Below are 16,217 nucleotides of genomic sequence, written 5' to 3'. Positions count from 1 at the left end.
CAGGTCCTGATAGTTTGAAGCATGCATTGTCACCGCTGCTGCCCTGCTCCACAGGTATCTTGGAGCACGGTTTTTTGTACTCAGGACATGCTCACTGGCTCAGTGAGCGAGTGTAGTGCGGAGTTCCTGACAGTCCATCTCCAGAGATCCTGATGTTCCTTTGTACATGGTGTGCAACATAATCAAGAAGTGTACAACCCATGGCATTATAACTAATCTCACTGGATGTGGATGGCAGAGAAAAATTGATGAAATGTTGCAACGCAGGATAGCCTGGATGGTGGATAATCAGCTCCATTCAAGTTCCATAGAAATTCAAGCTATCCTGCAAGCTCAGGGTGCATCAATGTCAGCGCAAACTATCTGTTGACATTTGAATTAAATGAAACACTATGGCAGGAAACCAAGAGGACTCCACTGCTGACACAGTGATATAAAAAGCTAGACTGCAGTTTGCCAAAAAGTACATGAGTAAGCCAAAATCCTTCTGGCAAAGAGTCTTGTGGACAGATGAGACCAAGATAGAGCTTTTTGGTAAAGCACATAATTCTACTGTTTACAGAAAATGGAATGAGGCCTGCAAAGAACAGAACACAGTACCTACAGTCAAATATGTTGGAGGTTCAAAGTTGTGTTGCTGACTCTGGCACTATGTACCTTGATTGTGTTTAAGAAATCATGAAGTCTGAAGATTACCAAAGGATTTTGGGTCACAGTGTTGTGCCCAGCATCAGAAAGCTGGGTTTGTGTCTTAGGTCAAGGGTCTTCCAGCAGGACAATGGCCCCAAACAAACTTCAAGAAGCACCCAAAAATGGATGGAACAAAGCACTGGAGAATTGTTAAGTGGCAGCAATGAGTCTGGATCTAAATTCCATTGAACATCTGTGGAGAGATCTTACAATTGCTGTTGGGAGAATGTGCCTTCATATATGAGCGACCTTGAGCAGTTTGCACAAGAAGAGTTGTCCAAAATTCTATTTGAGAGGTGTAAGAAGCTTGTGGATGGTTATAGGAAGCGATTGATTGCAGTTATTTATTCCAAAAGATGTGCAGCAAAATATTAAAGTTGATGGTGCCAAGATTTCTGCCCAGACTATTTTGGAGGTTTTTGTATGAAATTATGTCCAAGTTGCCTTTTTTTCTCTTTGTTTGTGTTATCTCAATACACACAAAGGAAATAAACATGTGTATAACAAAACATGTGCAATTGGAATAATTTTCACGGAGAAATACTTCATTTTCTGCAACAATTTCAAGGGTGCCAACACTTTTGACCATGACTGTATTTAGGTACAATGTCTTACTGAGTGCATGGAGGGTGTGGGAACATATTTAAAGGACTAGATTCTGAGGAAAATATAGGAAGAGAGAACTGAGAAGAGATTTGTGAGGTGAGGTGATAGGCCTGGCTAAAGGAATGCGTTTATAAACCATGCTAACAATGATGGACTGCAGAAAATATCCTGACGACATGGGTTAGAGCATTCTAGAGAACCAATGAAGCACGAGAAAAGTTGTTGAGACAGGAGTGAGAGGTTTGAATCATAGAGGAGATTAGTCTTAGCTCATTAGTGGAATGGAGAGGATGGGTAGGGTGGAAGACAAAGAGGATGGTGGAGCAGAACTATGGAGAGCTTTGTGAGTGAGTATGATAAGTTTATGTTGTATTTTGCAGCAGGTGAGCACCAGTGCAATGACTGACACAGGGTGGAGGCATCAGTGTAGCAGCTGGACAGAAATAGGAGGCTGGCTGCTGAATTCAGGATGGATTGGAAAGGAGAGAATTTAGAGAGAGGGAGACCGACTGGTAGAAAGTTGCATTTTTCAAGATGAGAATGAATAAGAGAAACTGTTAGAATTTTGCACTTTCAAAATTAACAGAAGAGTGATTTCTGGAGATGTTTTTGATGAGAGACTGAGTGATTGGATATAGTGAGTGAAGGAAAGATCTGAGTCAAATAAAACCCCAAGACAGCGGGCGTTCTGCCTGGGAGTTATAGTAGAACCAAACATGGAAATGGAATAAATATGTATTTTAAAAAAAAAAAAGGCACCAAAAAATGCATGGCAAAATGCAACCTCATAGAGAAGCAACAGCAATGAAAAATGGTAAAATAATAATTTAAAAAATTACTACTAACAAAATAATTTTTTAAAAATATAAATCTCGGAAAGCACTGATGCAAAAATAGAAAAATTTGCAGAGTCCTAAAGGACTTAAGGGGGTTAGTAATGTCTATAATCCAAGCACACACATACAGTATATATATATATATATATATATATATATATATATATATATATAGAAGATTGCTAGGAGTCACATTGCCCATCTAGAGAGTCGTCCAGCTGCATCTTTAAAGATGATTATTACCCCGATCCCCGGACTCTGGATAAATTTGTCCGGCCAGGCTTTCATGCTGTATTGATCTGGAAGAGATGGGGGATAAGGTGGCACGTAACCGTGGCAGGATATTGCAAGATTGAGCTTCAAGTGGCCAGTTTAAGAAGGAAACAGCTCATTTAGGAGATGATTAGGTGTCTGCTGGAATATCTATGGCCATTTGGTCGGTCTGGGGTCGCTGATTGCAAGAAAGAGTAATGGCTGCTTGCAGCATGTATTTTGGAAAGGAATGCTTGAGTTTGGTAGGTGTCATTTTCATTAAGTGGTTGTGTTTTTCACATGCTGTGAAAAAAAAATCTTTTTTTCATTTTGCTTTTTTTAAGGATGGAGCTAGAAAAATATTTTACTTTTTATCAACAAACGGCTGCGAATATTTGTCCTCCTTGATTGGGTTAGAAGATAGGTTTCCCTGTGTCTAAGAGCATTTTCCAAGTGGTCCTTGGATAAGTTGCAAGAAGGTAACAGGATTGGGGCCTCCACCACCTTAAAGACCCAGAGGACCTCCAACAACCAAATTCTCCTGATCTGCTAGCCCCAAATTTTCTAGTTCTACCCTGCCAGGGTTAAAACTATTCACTGCTAACTACTGAAACCCCCATCTGTTGAGAGTATAGGGGGCCCCGTGTGTCCATTTCATCATTCTATCCGGTCTTGAAGTTGTAGTAATGTGACTAAATATGGATGCATGTTCAAGCTCTCATGATCCGTTTTTTTTCCCATTGACTTGCATTAGCAGCGGATTTTGATGGATGGTCATCTGTTGGATCCGTTTTTTGACGGATCCGCCATAATTTTGGCATCCGCTGACTTCAGTGGATGGACAATGAAACGTTTTTTTGTCTGTGTCAAAATAGCGGATAGCAATGGATCCGCCATTCGTTATAATGGTCGCCTATGGGCGGTGGATCCGTTGCCAACCGTCTATTGACGGAATCCGGCAACGGATCCGCTTTTTTACACTGAGCATGCCCGGAATAATTTCTTTGCCAGAAATTTAACCCCAAATTCCGTTCTGGTGCCGGAAAATCTCTCTCTCATGTCACTTTAAATTTCATCACCTTGGCACCAAAAATGGATCCGTCAAAAAATGGATCCTGTGACATCCGTTTGTGGCAAAATGGGAACGGATCCATTTTTTTACACTCTGGCGGATTTTGACTGACGTAAAAAAACTGAAGTGTGAAGCAGGCCTAAGGAGACTCAAAGAACCATACTTCCTTCTCGGGAGGGTTTCTCTGATCTGCTGAACCCAACATTTTCCAGATTCATCAAGACTGGCTTCTTTCCCACCAATCTTGATGAAGAATGGGCTTGAGAAAGATGCATCAGATTCCTTCACTTTTCAAAAATGAGCCGGAAAAAAGCAAGTAACATTTTATTTTGTGACATTCCAAACAAACCAGAATTCTGGCGGAAACCATTTGTTGAATGTGAGTTGTTGTTTTTTTTCTTGGAACCCCCTTCCATATGAGCATATGCCTCTTTCAGGATTTTATTTCAGTGCCTATACACATTAGACCAAAGTTGGCAAAACCCACCAATATTGGCGGGATGGAATGACAATCTAGCGTGTATGGGGGCCTCAGACTCTTCCCTGACAGATGAAGTCAGGGGAGATAGAAAGTTGGGCAGTTTTAATTGTAACTCCTGACCCTTTTATTATTCAGGGGGTAAGCCGCTGCCAGGCTTTCTCCACTCACTATACGCCACGTTTAACCACCTGTGACTTCTCGCTGGCCCACCCGAAAATCATAAGCAGGGATCCTGGAGGGTAAGGAGATTCATGCAGCTCCTGTTCACGCCCAGATATCACTGACCTGGACCGTGGAATGGGGTCGTGCGAGGCGATCTACTTTACCATTAAATGGAATCTGTCATCAATTTTTTTGACTATCAGCTGCGGCCACCGCCATCAGGGGACTTATCTACAGCATTCTGTAATACTGTAGATAAGCCCCCAATGTACTCTGAAAGAGAAGAAAAATTAGTTATATTATACTCACCCAGGGGTGTTCCGGGTCCGGTTCGGATCCGGAGGGAGACGCGGTCCGGTCCGACGCCTCCCATCTTGTAGCGATGACGTCCTTTTCATTCCTGCCATTGCGGATCCGGCGCAGGCGCACTGCTCTGCCCTGTTGAGGGCATAGCAGAGTCCTGCAGTGAGCAGGTGCTGGACCTCTTCCGGCGCCTGCGCACTGCAGTAATCTGCTCTGCCCTCAACAGGGCAGAGCAGTGCACCTGCGCCAGAGCCGCGACGGGCAGGAATGAAGAGTAAGTCATCGCTGCAAGATGGGAGGCGCCGGACAGGACCGCGACTCCCTCCGGACCCGGAACGCCCCTGGGTGAGTATAATATAACTCTTTTTTCTTCTCTTTCAGGGTACATTGGGGGCTTATCTACAGTATTACAGAATGCTGTAGATAAGTCCTTGATGGCGGTGGCTGCAGCTGATAGTCAAAAAAATTGATGACAGATTCCCTTTAAATATCACATTTACCATGTAATGACCTTGGAGGTGAATGTGCTCGACTGGCTGCAGCATCCATTGACAATCAAAACTGATTTTACGTACCCCATGTAAAGGGACTATATCATCAGGCAATGACCTATTGTTTAAAAATCAGTTTTCTATGTTTTTTTTTCCAAATCTGACATTATTTTGTTTTTATCCTCCACACCATGATCTGTATTAAAATAGAAAAGTTGCAATTTTCACACCGGCCACTGGGGCTTTTTTAGACTTTGAGTTCCTGTTGTTTCAGGAAACAACATACGTACATTAGCCACAATAAATAGACCCCGACCCTATCTTTTGTATTGAAGCATCTAATGAGTGTGTTCATCTGTTCCATGTCCTACTGTGATTGATGGATCCTGTGTTATCAGCTGTGTATAGAAGTTGATATCAATCATTGTACAGGAGGAGGAGGTGAGCTGTGACATCACCTATTGTGAATGGTGGATCCTGTGTTATCTACTGTATATAGATGTGTTATCAGTCATTGTACAGGAGGAGGAGGTGAGCTGTGACATCACCTATTGTGAATGGTGGATCCTGTGTTACCAGCTGTATATAGAGGTGTTATCAGTCATTGTATTCCTGTCTCTGCTAATAATGAGTCTGCTGAAATCTCTTCCTAAAAGAACAGGAAATATGAGTCTAAAAAAGCCCTAGTGGTCAGTGTGAAAATTGCAAGTTTATTCATTTTATTTTATTTATATCAGATCGATGGGGTGTAACTCTTAAAAATTCGTATACATGACGTAGGATTTTATCCTTATTCTCTGGGCTGCATGAAGCGGGCCAAGAATTTACATACTAGGTTCAGACTGCACATCAAAACCGGGGAAAAAAAAGCCATCTATTTTTCATTCGCACACCAATCAATACTCTATCAGGCTGTTTTTGGTTCCCAGAGGAATCTGTTCATATGGAAAGGTTCATATTATAAAAGGGTTTTTCTAATAGAAGTCAGAAGATTGGTGAACTAAGATACATAGGCTTTATATCAGAAATGACACCAAAAGAAAAAAAAACAGCGAGCGAGATGGTGAGCGAGCGCTCCGGCATACTAAACACTCCGCCGGTAATTTAGTGGCGTGTGAATGGAGAGCTGAGCATGATAATTACAATGGCGCAATATAATATTGTTCTGCGCTTGTCAAATTATTTCTTCGATATTTATTTGTCCGGTCAGTATTGTGATTGCCTGCAGCTCGCTACGGCGCTCCGATCCTCCAGAGAATGATGACAGCGAAGAGGCAAAGGTGGAACGAGAGACAGCTTAAGCCATCAGGATAATTGTCCCCGAGGAAAAAAAAAAGCGTTTAAGAAAAATGAAAAAAAAAAAAAAATGGTAAAATGACAGAGAGCCTATGAGAGCTGCCATTTTAATCTTGCAGATGTTTCCCCTCCCCCCATACAACATGAACACATTCTGCAATCAGAAGTGTGGAAATATCATTCAGACTTGTATTGTCGACTCCAAAACTACATCAAATTCGACATCTGGTTTACGGGATCCATTTTACCCTCTTCGCACCGCAGACAATTTTCATTTTTGCTATTTTTGCTTTTTTTTTTCAATTAAGTGGTGAAAAATAGCAATGAGCGAACGTGCTCTGATCAGGTGTTATCTGAGCATGCTCGGGTGTTAACCAAGTGTCAACAGCATACTTGAATAATATGCTTGAGTCCCCGCAGCTGCATGTCTCGTGCCTGTTTGTTGGCATGTGTTGCGGTAGTTGAGGAGTCGTGGGGACGCGAACACATTTTTCGAGCACGCCGAAGTCACTCGGTTAGCACCCGAGCATGCTCAGATAACACCTTATCCCAGCACGCTCGCTCACCACTAATGAAAAACAATTTACAAATTTGCAAAAAAAAGGAAAGCTGATTTGTGTCGCCATTTTCAGCATCCCGTATTTTTTTTAAAATTTTTTTCGTCAGTGGGCTTGTATTTTTTAACCCCTCCAATTTCTATTTTTGCTTTATCATTTTTCTCCTCCCCTTCTTCCCAGAGTCATAACTCCTTTATTTTTCTACCCAGATAGACATATGAGGGCTGTTTTTTTTTTTTTGCAGGACGAGTTGTACTTTTGAATGACACCAGTCATGCTAACACATAATATACTGGAAAATGGGGGAAAAAATTCCAAGTGGGGAGAAATTGTGAAAAAAAACCCGCAATTCTGAGATTGTTTTTTTGGGAACAGTTTTTACATTGTACATTTTGTGATAAAAATGACCTGTCGGTATTATTCTGATCATCAGTACGATTACGGCGATACCAAACATGTCCAGATTCTTTTGTTTTATTTTAGCGGTGATAAAAAAACTCAGAAATTTAAAAAAAAAAAAAAAAAAAAATTGGGGGGTTATGTCGCCATTTTCTGGGACCCATAATGTTTTTAATTTTGAGCCGATGGAGCTGTTTAATGGTTTATCTTTTTGCAGGATGAGATGATGTTTTTACTGATACCATTTTGGACTAGATGTGATGTTTTGATCGCTTGTTACAGCATGTTTTGTGGAATTACAGCAACCCAAGAAAAAAAATTTATTTTGACGTTCTTGAATTTTTTTATCGATCTGGTTAATTATTTTTAGATTTTCATAGATGGGACTTTTCTGAATGCGGTGATACCACATATGGGCATTTTTTAAATTTTTTATTATCTTTATTTCTACTAGGGGAAAAGAAGGGTGATTCAAATTATTTTGTTTCAATTTTAAAAATATATATATTTTTTTAACTTTTCACTGTTATTGGTAGCCCCCTTAGGGGACTCGAAGCTGCGAATGTCTGACCACTTGTGCTGTATACAGCAATGGTATAGCATTACTTTATGTAGCAGAAATCACAGTTCCCATTGAAGTCGGGCCACAGACAGAGTATCAAGGGAGCTCCGAGAGCAAGTAATTACGCTTCCCCATCACTGCAGGTGTAAAATGCCGCTGTCAGAGATTGACAGCAGCATTTACCACGTTCACAGCTCCAACCTCGACTAGGCTATGTGCACACGTTTCGAAATTGCTGCGGATCCGCAAGTGATTTACAGTACTATGTTATCCTATGGCACCCCCTGACGAAGGTGTTCCGAAACGCGCGTTGGGGTGGACACAGGGACCCCTTGTTTGCCAGCAGCCATTGCGTTCAGGTAAATAATATAATACATATTGTTCACATGCATATGTGTTGTGAACTCATTTTCTGGTTTATCTCTGGCTTCTGGTGAGGGTGGTGGAGCTGGCTGTGTTGACAGAGGAGTCGTGAGTTCTCCATCCGGGCTCCCTCTAGTGGTGACAGTAGGTAATGAAGCTGATCTAAATGGCAGAGACCTGCCACCTGAGGAGGAGGACTGTGAGTGGACATCAGGAGTTTCTGACTGGATTTAAGACAGCCGACTCCCTAATTTTATGCTGGTGATTTTTCCTGCCCTGAGGTTCTGGTTTCCAGTTCTGTTCCTGCCTTCTCAAGCTAAGTGTGCTCTGCTATTTTTTCACATGATATTTGGTCTGGTTTACTCAGTTTTTGTGGTCAGCCAGCCCCTGCTGGGGCTGTGCTGAATTTCCATTCTTATGTCTCTGTTTATGCCAGTCTGCTTTTTGTCCCTGATCAGATTGGTCTCTTTTTTCTCTGTCTTCAGAATATACCAGAGTGCTGATATAGGGAATTGAAGTCTAGCGACTTCAGGGTTTTTGTTATCAGAAAGTGTTGGTCATTTTTTGGCAGGGTTTTGTGCGTGATTGCAGACAGCATCTTTCCTTTCCTTTCTAGTTAGTGTGGGCCCCATCGTTTGCTCAGCCTATTTTTCTATCTGTGTTTGTGTTTTCATCTTGTCTCACCGACAATACATGTTTGGGGGCTGTCTATTGCTCTGGGGTCTGCTCTGGGGCAGTTTAGATTTCCCCTTTTCTTGCTTTAGGCTTATTTAGTTCTCCGGCTGTGACGAGGTGTCTAGGATTATCGTAGGCACGCTCCACGGCTACTGCTAGTTGTGTGGATAGCATCAGGGGTCTGCAGTCCGCTTAGTTACCAACCTCTCTGGTTTTCTGTGGCTTAGCTTGTTTTTCCTCCTCGGTGACTCATTCATAACACATATGTATTCCTGACTGTTGCCTGGATTTATTATCATCTAGCCTGGCCATCCTTTTATATATTTTGGGCATTATATCAGGTATTACCAGCTGCTAGGCTTCTTATTGTATGGTACACATCAATACCATGTAACCTATAATTACTTCAATGTGTTGTTTTGGTAACATGGGCCTCTGTGTCCCTATCTGTTGCTTTGATTTTATGGCTTTATAGCATATTATGTTTGTACCTTGCCTTACCATTTTAATATGACCACTAGTTGTATTTTGGATTTGTCCTCCCCCCTGTGTTATGTTTAATATTGCAACTGGTGTACATGTGGGTGGTATGTTGTTCAAAACAGTATTTGATTATTATACTAGATTCCCCCACATGTTCTATATACCGAGTTATACTACCCTCGCTCTGTATACAGCAATGGTATAGCATTACTTTATGTAGCAGAAATCACAGTTCCCCTTGAAGTCCGGCCACAGACAGAGTATCAAGGGAGCTCCGAGAGCAAGTAATTACGCTCCCCCATCACTGCAGGTGTAAAATGCCGCTGTCAGAGATTGACAGCAGCATTGAACAGGTTCACAGCTCCACCCTCGATTAGGCTATGTGCACACGTTTCGGATTTGCTGCGGATCCGCAAGTGATTTACAGTACTATGTTATCCTATGGGGAAAAAAATTTGCTGTGCACGTGCTGCGGAAAAATCCACGCGGAAATGCAGCGTTTTTTTTTCAGCAGCATGTCAATTCATTGTGCGGATTCCGCAGCGTTTTTACACCCATTCCATTATAGGAATCCGCAGGTGTAAAAACGCAGGCCAAATACACAATAAATCAACATAAAAAACGCACGGATTTTGACCTACGGATTCTGCCAAGAGATGCAGATTCCACGTGGAAAAATCTGCACAGCAATCTGCAACGTGTGCACATACCTTTAGAGGCAGGTCCTAGCTGTAGTTCACCCCCTTCAGGGTTAAAATGGGGTTAAAATGCCAAATTGACGCTTTTATTGATACCATCTTGGCACACGTACAACGTTTTGATCACTTTTTTTGCTGAATTTTTTGTGAGGAGTGCAGCAACCCGAAAAAAAAGCAGTTTTTCCTTTTTTTTAACTTTTTTTTCGGATTTTAGCATATGGTTAAAATAATTTTAGATCTTGATCGACTGAAGTTTTGCAGACCCAACGATACTAATAATTTTTTTTTTTTTTTTTAAATGGGAAAAGGGGGATCATTTAAACTTTTAGACTCTTGTTGTAAACATTAAAAACAAAAGTTTTTACAAAATGAATATTTATTTAAGTTTTTATTTTTTTAGTCCCCTTAGGGCACTTGAGTCTACGATCACTTGATCACTTTTACTTTATATTTCAATACTTAATATTGTAGTACATAGGTAAATTGCAATTATCCTTAGAAGGTCAGTCACAGACAGGGCTTTGTAGGAGGACTAACATGGCAGTCATAGGGGACTTCAACAGACCACCCCAGCACATTGCAATTGCATTGAGGGGGCGGTGGGTGCTGGTGACATTTAAATAGTTAAAGGAGTATTTCCATCTTCAAGATCCTAGCACAATATATAGCAGGTGTAATAATAATATTATTAGCAAATACCTCCAATTAGAAATGTAGTATAGTTCTTCTGATGTCGCTTTCCTCATGCATAGGCATTGCAGGACCTTAGGAATCCAAGGTTACCACTACTAGCAACTAATTAATTGCCACTATCAGTGGGCGTAACCATAGATACCTAAGGTCCTGCAATGCCTGCACATGAGGAAAGAGACATAGCAAATCAGAAAAACTATACATTTATAATTGGAGGCATTTGGTAATTTTATTATTTTACACCTCAACATGTTAAGATAGGAATACCCCTGTAAACAACAGTGATTGAAGAAATCTCCGGTCTGCAGCAGTTAAAGGCAGATGCCATCTATGTAACATAGCCACTATCTGCCGGGTACGGTGCAGGCTCAGGTCATGAGCAGCTCAATATATCCACCGTGACCTTATCAAGTAATATTACATGATGTGGTCACAAGAGGATTAAGCGCTCATCAAGACTGAAGTACAAAACGCCAATGTCAATGAATCGGGGGCCGCAATTTGAAGAATTGGTGAAAATTCAAAAATGCTTATTGTTTAAAAAAAATGTTGTGCTTTTTTGTAGCGAAGTCACTCAATCCTTTCAATAAGATTTAAAATGTTGCGCGTTAATTTTCAACCTTGCAAAAAAAAAAAAAAAAGAAATTGGAGTATAAGGCACAAACATTCTGCAACTTTTCAGAGAGTCACAAATGATGAATTATGCTAAAACTTCCAGATAATAAAAACTGCGGCCATAATGCTGAAAGAAAAAGAAAAAAAAAAGACGGAACAAGGTAAAGTAAAGCTAAAAGAAAGTCGCAACTTTGAGAATGAATAAGGCGTAAATAATAAACCAGAAAAAAAGGCGCCAAAACAATGATGAATTGGAGTCATAATCTCTATGTTCCTTGTTTTCCCAATCTATAGATAACAACCTATTAGATAAGTGTCTCTTGCTGCATCTTTCCTGCACACCTTTGACCTGCCATGTAGGCAGGGAATCCCCGTGATGTCATTAATGACTTTATTGGTTTCCATAGAACTGGCTGAATGCAGTAGCAGCTCCTCTGCATTAGAGAAGACAACGGTCAGGACGAGTATTGGGTTGGAGGCTTGTTGATAACAAGAAACTGATCATTTCAGAGAGCGCAGTGCCTTGCTCTATTCCCACCATAATTTCTCCATTGCAAAAAACAACTGTGTGTAGAAGGCATTAGACCCAAAAGTAAGGGTGTTATATGGTGACAAAAACAAATACTGCCGCACTGTGACCCTGTGACCTTGTAATACAGCCTGTTGTCTCATGGTGACTGTGATGGTGTGATATGTTATGTGGGTACCATTTTGTGTCTATTTATATTTTACAGATTTCCATAGTGTTCTCTTGTTGCCCTGTATCATTCCGTGTATTCCCCATATTGTCTAGAGTCTCAATTACCTTCCAAAAGTCTGATAATTGAATTAGCTCACTTAAGGGGGTTTTACACATAACGATATTACTAGCAATATCGCTATGTGTGATACTTACCTCCGAACGGCTCCCCCGCTGGTTATCGCTGATCGCGCAGCTCCATTTCTCGTCGGGCGCTTCCTGCTGGGCTTCCTGCTGGCGCCGATGAACGACGTGTGGACGCGGACGGGAGGATGTCAGGATCGCCGTGTCTGAAAGGTAAGTAATGACCGCTGTATCGCTGCTGCATCACTGTGAGATCTGCCTGTGTGGCAGCTCACTAGCGACCATTTAGCAATGCACCAGCAATCCTGACTGGGTCGCATCCTGGTTGGGATCGCTGGTGCATCGCTAAATGTAAAGGGGCCTTTACTGTCTGCAGCCTGACTGTATCTATGCCTCTTGATGAACCCCCTGTAGTGCCTTAATCGCCAAGGCACCTTTGTCAGGTCTGGGAGGCCTGAAAACCATCCCAACTTGTCTAACTACCCCTGGACATAAGGAGGGGGCTGGGGAGGACAGGGGCTGTTTAAGTCAGACCCTGTGTGGTGATGATCATGTGAAGACAGCACATCAGAGAGAAGGGGAAGCATATGGACCCATTTTATTCTCTGCTGGATTATTGGACTCTCATATCCTTAGAAGTTCATCCTGTTACTGAACTGCATTCATGTTCTGGACTATTGTATCCTCAGTGTGGTGGATTGTTTATGGACCTTTTAGTTTTGCCTATAATAAAGGTCTTGGAATTGTTCACACTTCCCTTCTCTCTGTTGATTGTGTGGTATCGGAGAAGGACCCCGTGACAGTGACAAAAAATAATACTGCCACAGTGTGTCCCAATAATACAACCTGCTCTCTTATGGTGATGAAAAAATAATACTGCCACATTGTGTCCCAGTGATACAGCTTGCTGTCTTATAGTGACAAAAAAATAATACTGCCACACGGTGATCCAATAATACAGCCTGCTGTCTTATGGTGACAAAAAATAATACTGCCACACTGTGAACAAGTAATACAGCCTGCTGTCTTATGGTGACAAAAAAATACTGCCACACGGTGATCCAATAATACAGCCTGATGTCTTATTGTGGCAAAAAAATAATACTGCCACACGGTGACCCAACTGTCATGATCTGACATTGCACTGGGTGAACTTTTTTTACTTTGGAAAGTTCCAAGGTGTCTTGACTGTCCCCGGTGGTGGTTTTGATATTGCACTTTAGGTTTTTGTGCACTTAATCATGTATCCGGTGTGACACCCTATAAAGGTGTGCTAGGGGTGTGCAATCACTGCCTGTGAGATTGTTCACTTTGAGTTGGAGAGCCTGGAGGAAGGATGGAGCTGGTGAGGAGTCCTGCGCAGCTTAGCCAGGGGGGACGTGTTTCAGCTATGGTGTCTGGATGAAGGGCTGGCATGGCGTGGTGGAGTCGCAGTGATGGTGTCAGCGGGAAGTGTCTGCATGGGCTGGTGGAGTGGCGACTATGGAGAGTGGCACTCACCAAGTGGGACTTGGCTGCTGAACTGGACTCAAGCATGCTCGACTTCGTGTCAGAAGCTGAACTCATCCTTGGGACTCTGGTTCTAAGCTGCTGCAACTGGTGGTGGACTCTGCTCCAAGGCTGCACTAAGGTGAAGGATCCTGTTATGGTGATGGATCCGGGTGGAGGAGAAGACGCACGCAGGTGGTGGGCTCTGTTGCTGGGAGCGCACGCAGCAGAGCAAAGCTAAGTGGTGTTTCCCCTGTATTGTCTCTTTCCTCATGTGTGTTATTAGTGCAGTGGTGGGATTAGTCTCCGCACCGACCCATTCCCTAGTGAGGGTTTAGGGTCAGGGTGAGCAAGGGCGTTAAGGTACGCGTGCGGCGACAGGTGCGGAGCCTGTTTAGGGAATGTAAGGAGTGCAGGGACACTGGCTCAGGGGAGCTTAGGAGGTCTCCATGTCCCCATTCCCTATCGCAGGGCCCACCATTGTTAAAGTTTCCCAGGTTCCCCCTTTATTATTTGGTTATTGTATGTATAACGTGTAATACCTAAATTCGCCAGGTGGAGGCGGCGTATCCACCTGCACGTTTTATTATTTAAATGCGCCCCACTGGAGGCGGTGTATCCAGGGTCACGTGTGTTATGGGTCCGCCTTGCGGAAACATCTGCGCCCTGACACACGTGACCATGACACCAACAATACAGCCTGCTGTCTTATGGTGACATAAAAATAATACTGCCACACTGTGACCTAATAATACAGCCTGCTGTCTTATGGTGACATAAAAATAATACTGCCACACTGTGACCTAATAATACAGCCTGCTGTCTTATGGTGACAAAAAAATAATACTGCCACAGCCTGCTGTCTTATGGCGACAAGAAGCCAAGATAACTCTGGAAAAGTGATAATAAAGTTGTGACGCTCCTGTATGATGGGAGTTATAGTAATATAACCTCCGGAGAGGCGCAGGTTGCCGTGTCAGGTTAATACCATCCAGTGAAGCATTTGATCGACGATGATCAAGACGGGTTATTTCTCCGGAAAGCTACAACTTGGCGTTTCTAAAGATAAATAAGAGCAGTTATAAGATCGGAACTTATCCGGAGTGAGACATTAAAGGAATATGACTGCTTCACAGCCGGAAGAAGTTGACTCTTTTTTTGTCATAAGAAACAACCACTTGCCCCTGGATACAAAAGGATAAGAATTCCCATGAGGCTCGCCGGTGCGCCGGGCCGTGCAGAGAGGAAGATGACTCATTGCTCATTTTAAGTGCCGGCCGGGAAAGGAACATTTTCCTTCATTTTTATAGTTCTACCTCTTACATCGCCGGCTCAGTATTCTATAAAGTACTAGACACATAAAATAATGGAAAACAAAAAGAATAAAAGAAGCAGAAAATAGCGACACGAAACGTCAGCGATAATACACACGAAGGAGCGTATGTAAATGTATGCTGCTTGGAAATAAAGCATGATCGATGCAGAATAAAAAGTTCTAGAACTTTCTCATACACTTTGTGTTAATTTCTCAGCCGTTTCAAGACCTTTGTTTGCTGTCAATAAATAACAGCAATAAATAGAATACAGGCAGCAGATGAAAGTCTGTACAGATCTACAGTGGATACAAAAAAGTCTACACGCCCCTGTTAAAATCCCATGTTTTTGCCATGTGAAAAAAAATCCTACTAAGAAGAATCATTTCAGAACTTTTTCCACCATTAATGTTGTCCTTAATCTGTAAAAATCCAATGTGAAATGAACTGAAAGATGAAACAAATTTGAAAACAGGGCTTGCTTTACAAATGTCCTTTTTGTGAATGCAACCCCAGGGTTGACTTATGAGTCTCCATGGTTACAGACTACAAACAATCCATCTGTAGTCACATTCCATTCTGAGATCTGCAGACAAAACAGCATTTTTTTATTTAAAAAGTCAAGACTTTATTTTTAATTTAAATGCAATGAAAAAATATAAATTTGGTTAAGATTAACATATTGAAAGTACTTTTTTTTTTTTTTGGAGAGCTGGCCAAGTTGCATAACCAGAGTTGTAATTCTCAAAGTAATAAACCTAAATAATATAGTCATAAAGTTACCATATAACTAATATCCCCATACTATTACTGAATAAAGTCCATTATACCAAGACCAATATACCAGTATTACCATGTACAAGGGATAAATACCGCCACAGCGTGACCATATATAACACTACCATACTGAACATTAATAAAACCCAGAGTACTAACACTAATATGGATTTTATACTTCAATAAAATATCAGATTTTTTACCAGATCCATCTGCTGCTGGATATCGTTCTCTTTTCAACACTAATATTACCTCCATACAGTGAGTGACCTTCTGGTGGAAAGTATCAGCATGTATAGTACAGGTAGCCCCAGATACTCACTCACAGGTGACGCCTCCAATTGAAGTAATTCATTTGCAGTTTTCTTCTCCTTCCGGCACAGACCGCTATGCCTTCTTCCAGCCCGGGCTTGTTCCTGCAAAATGTAAGATTCATATCTATGGCTGCTCGCTTCTAAATCACCCCTTCCACTATTCCCCCACTTCTACATTACTAATATCTCCAGTTTGTCCCTCAGTAACAGTATCTCCAAACATAAAATTAAACATAGTAGTGATGCTCTCCTATGTATCCCCACCTAT

At 41.8% G+C, this 16,217-nt stretch overlaps 1 long non-coding RNA gene across 1 annotated transcript in view; it reads left to right on the top strand.

The window, feature by feature from the left end:
- The first annotated feature begins 2,450 nt into the window (after positions 1-2,450).
- The window catches only part of LOC141097587 (uncharacterized), a 73,922-nt gene continuing 60,155 nt past the window's right edge, over positions 2,451-16,217 (top strand). The window contains exon 1 of the long non-coding RNA XR_012234005.1: positions 2,451-2,647. This is a non-coding gene — a long non-coding RNA (uncharacterized lncRNA). The remainder of the gene's footprint in view (positions 2,648-16,217) is intronic.

This window comes from Dendrobates tinctorius, unplaced genomic scaffold (assembly GCF_039654945.1).
Source record: "Dendrobates tinctorius isolate UK_male_01 unplaced genomic scaffold, ASM3965494v1 ptg000085l, whole genome shotgun sequence".
Lineage (NCBI taxonomy): Eukaryota > Metazoa > Chordata > Amphibia > Anura > Dendrobatidae > Dendrobates > Dendrobates tinctorius.
This window is presented reverse-complemented; position numbering and strand designations above follow the sequence as displayed.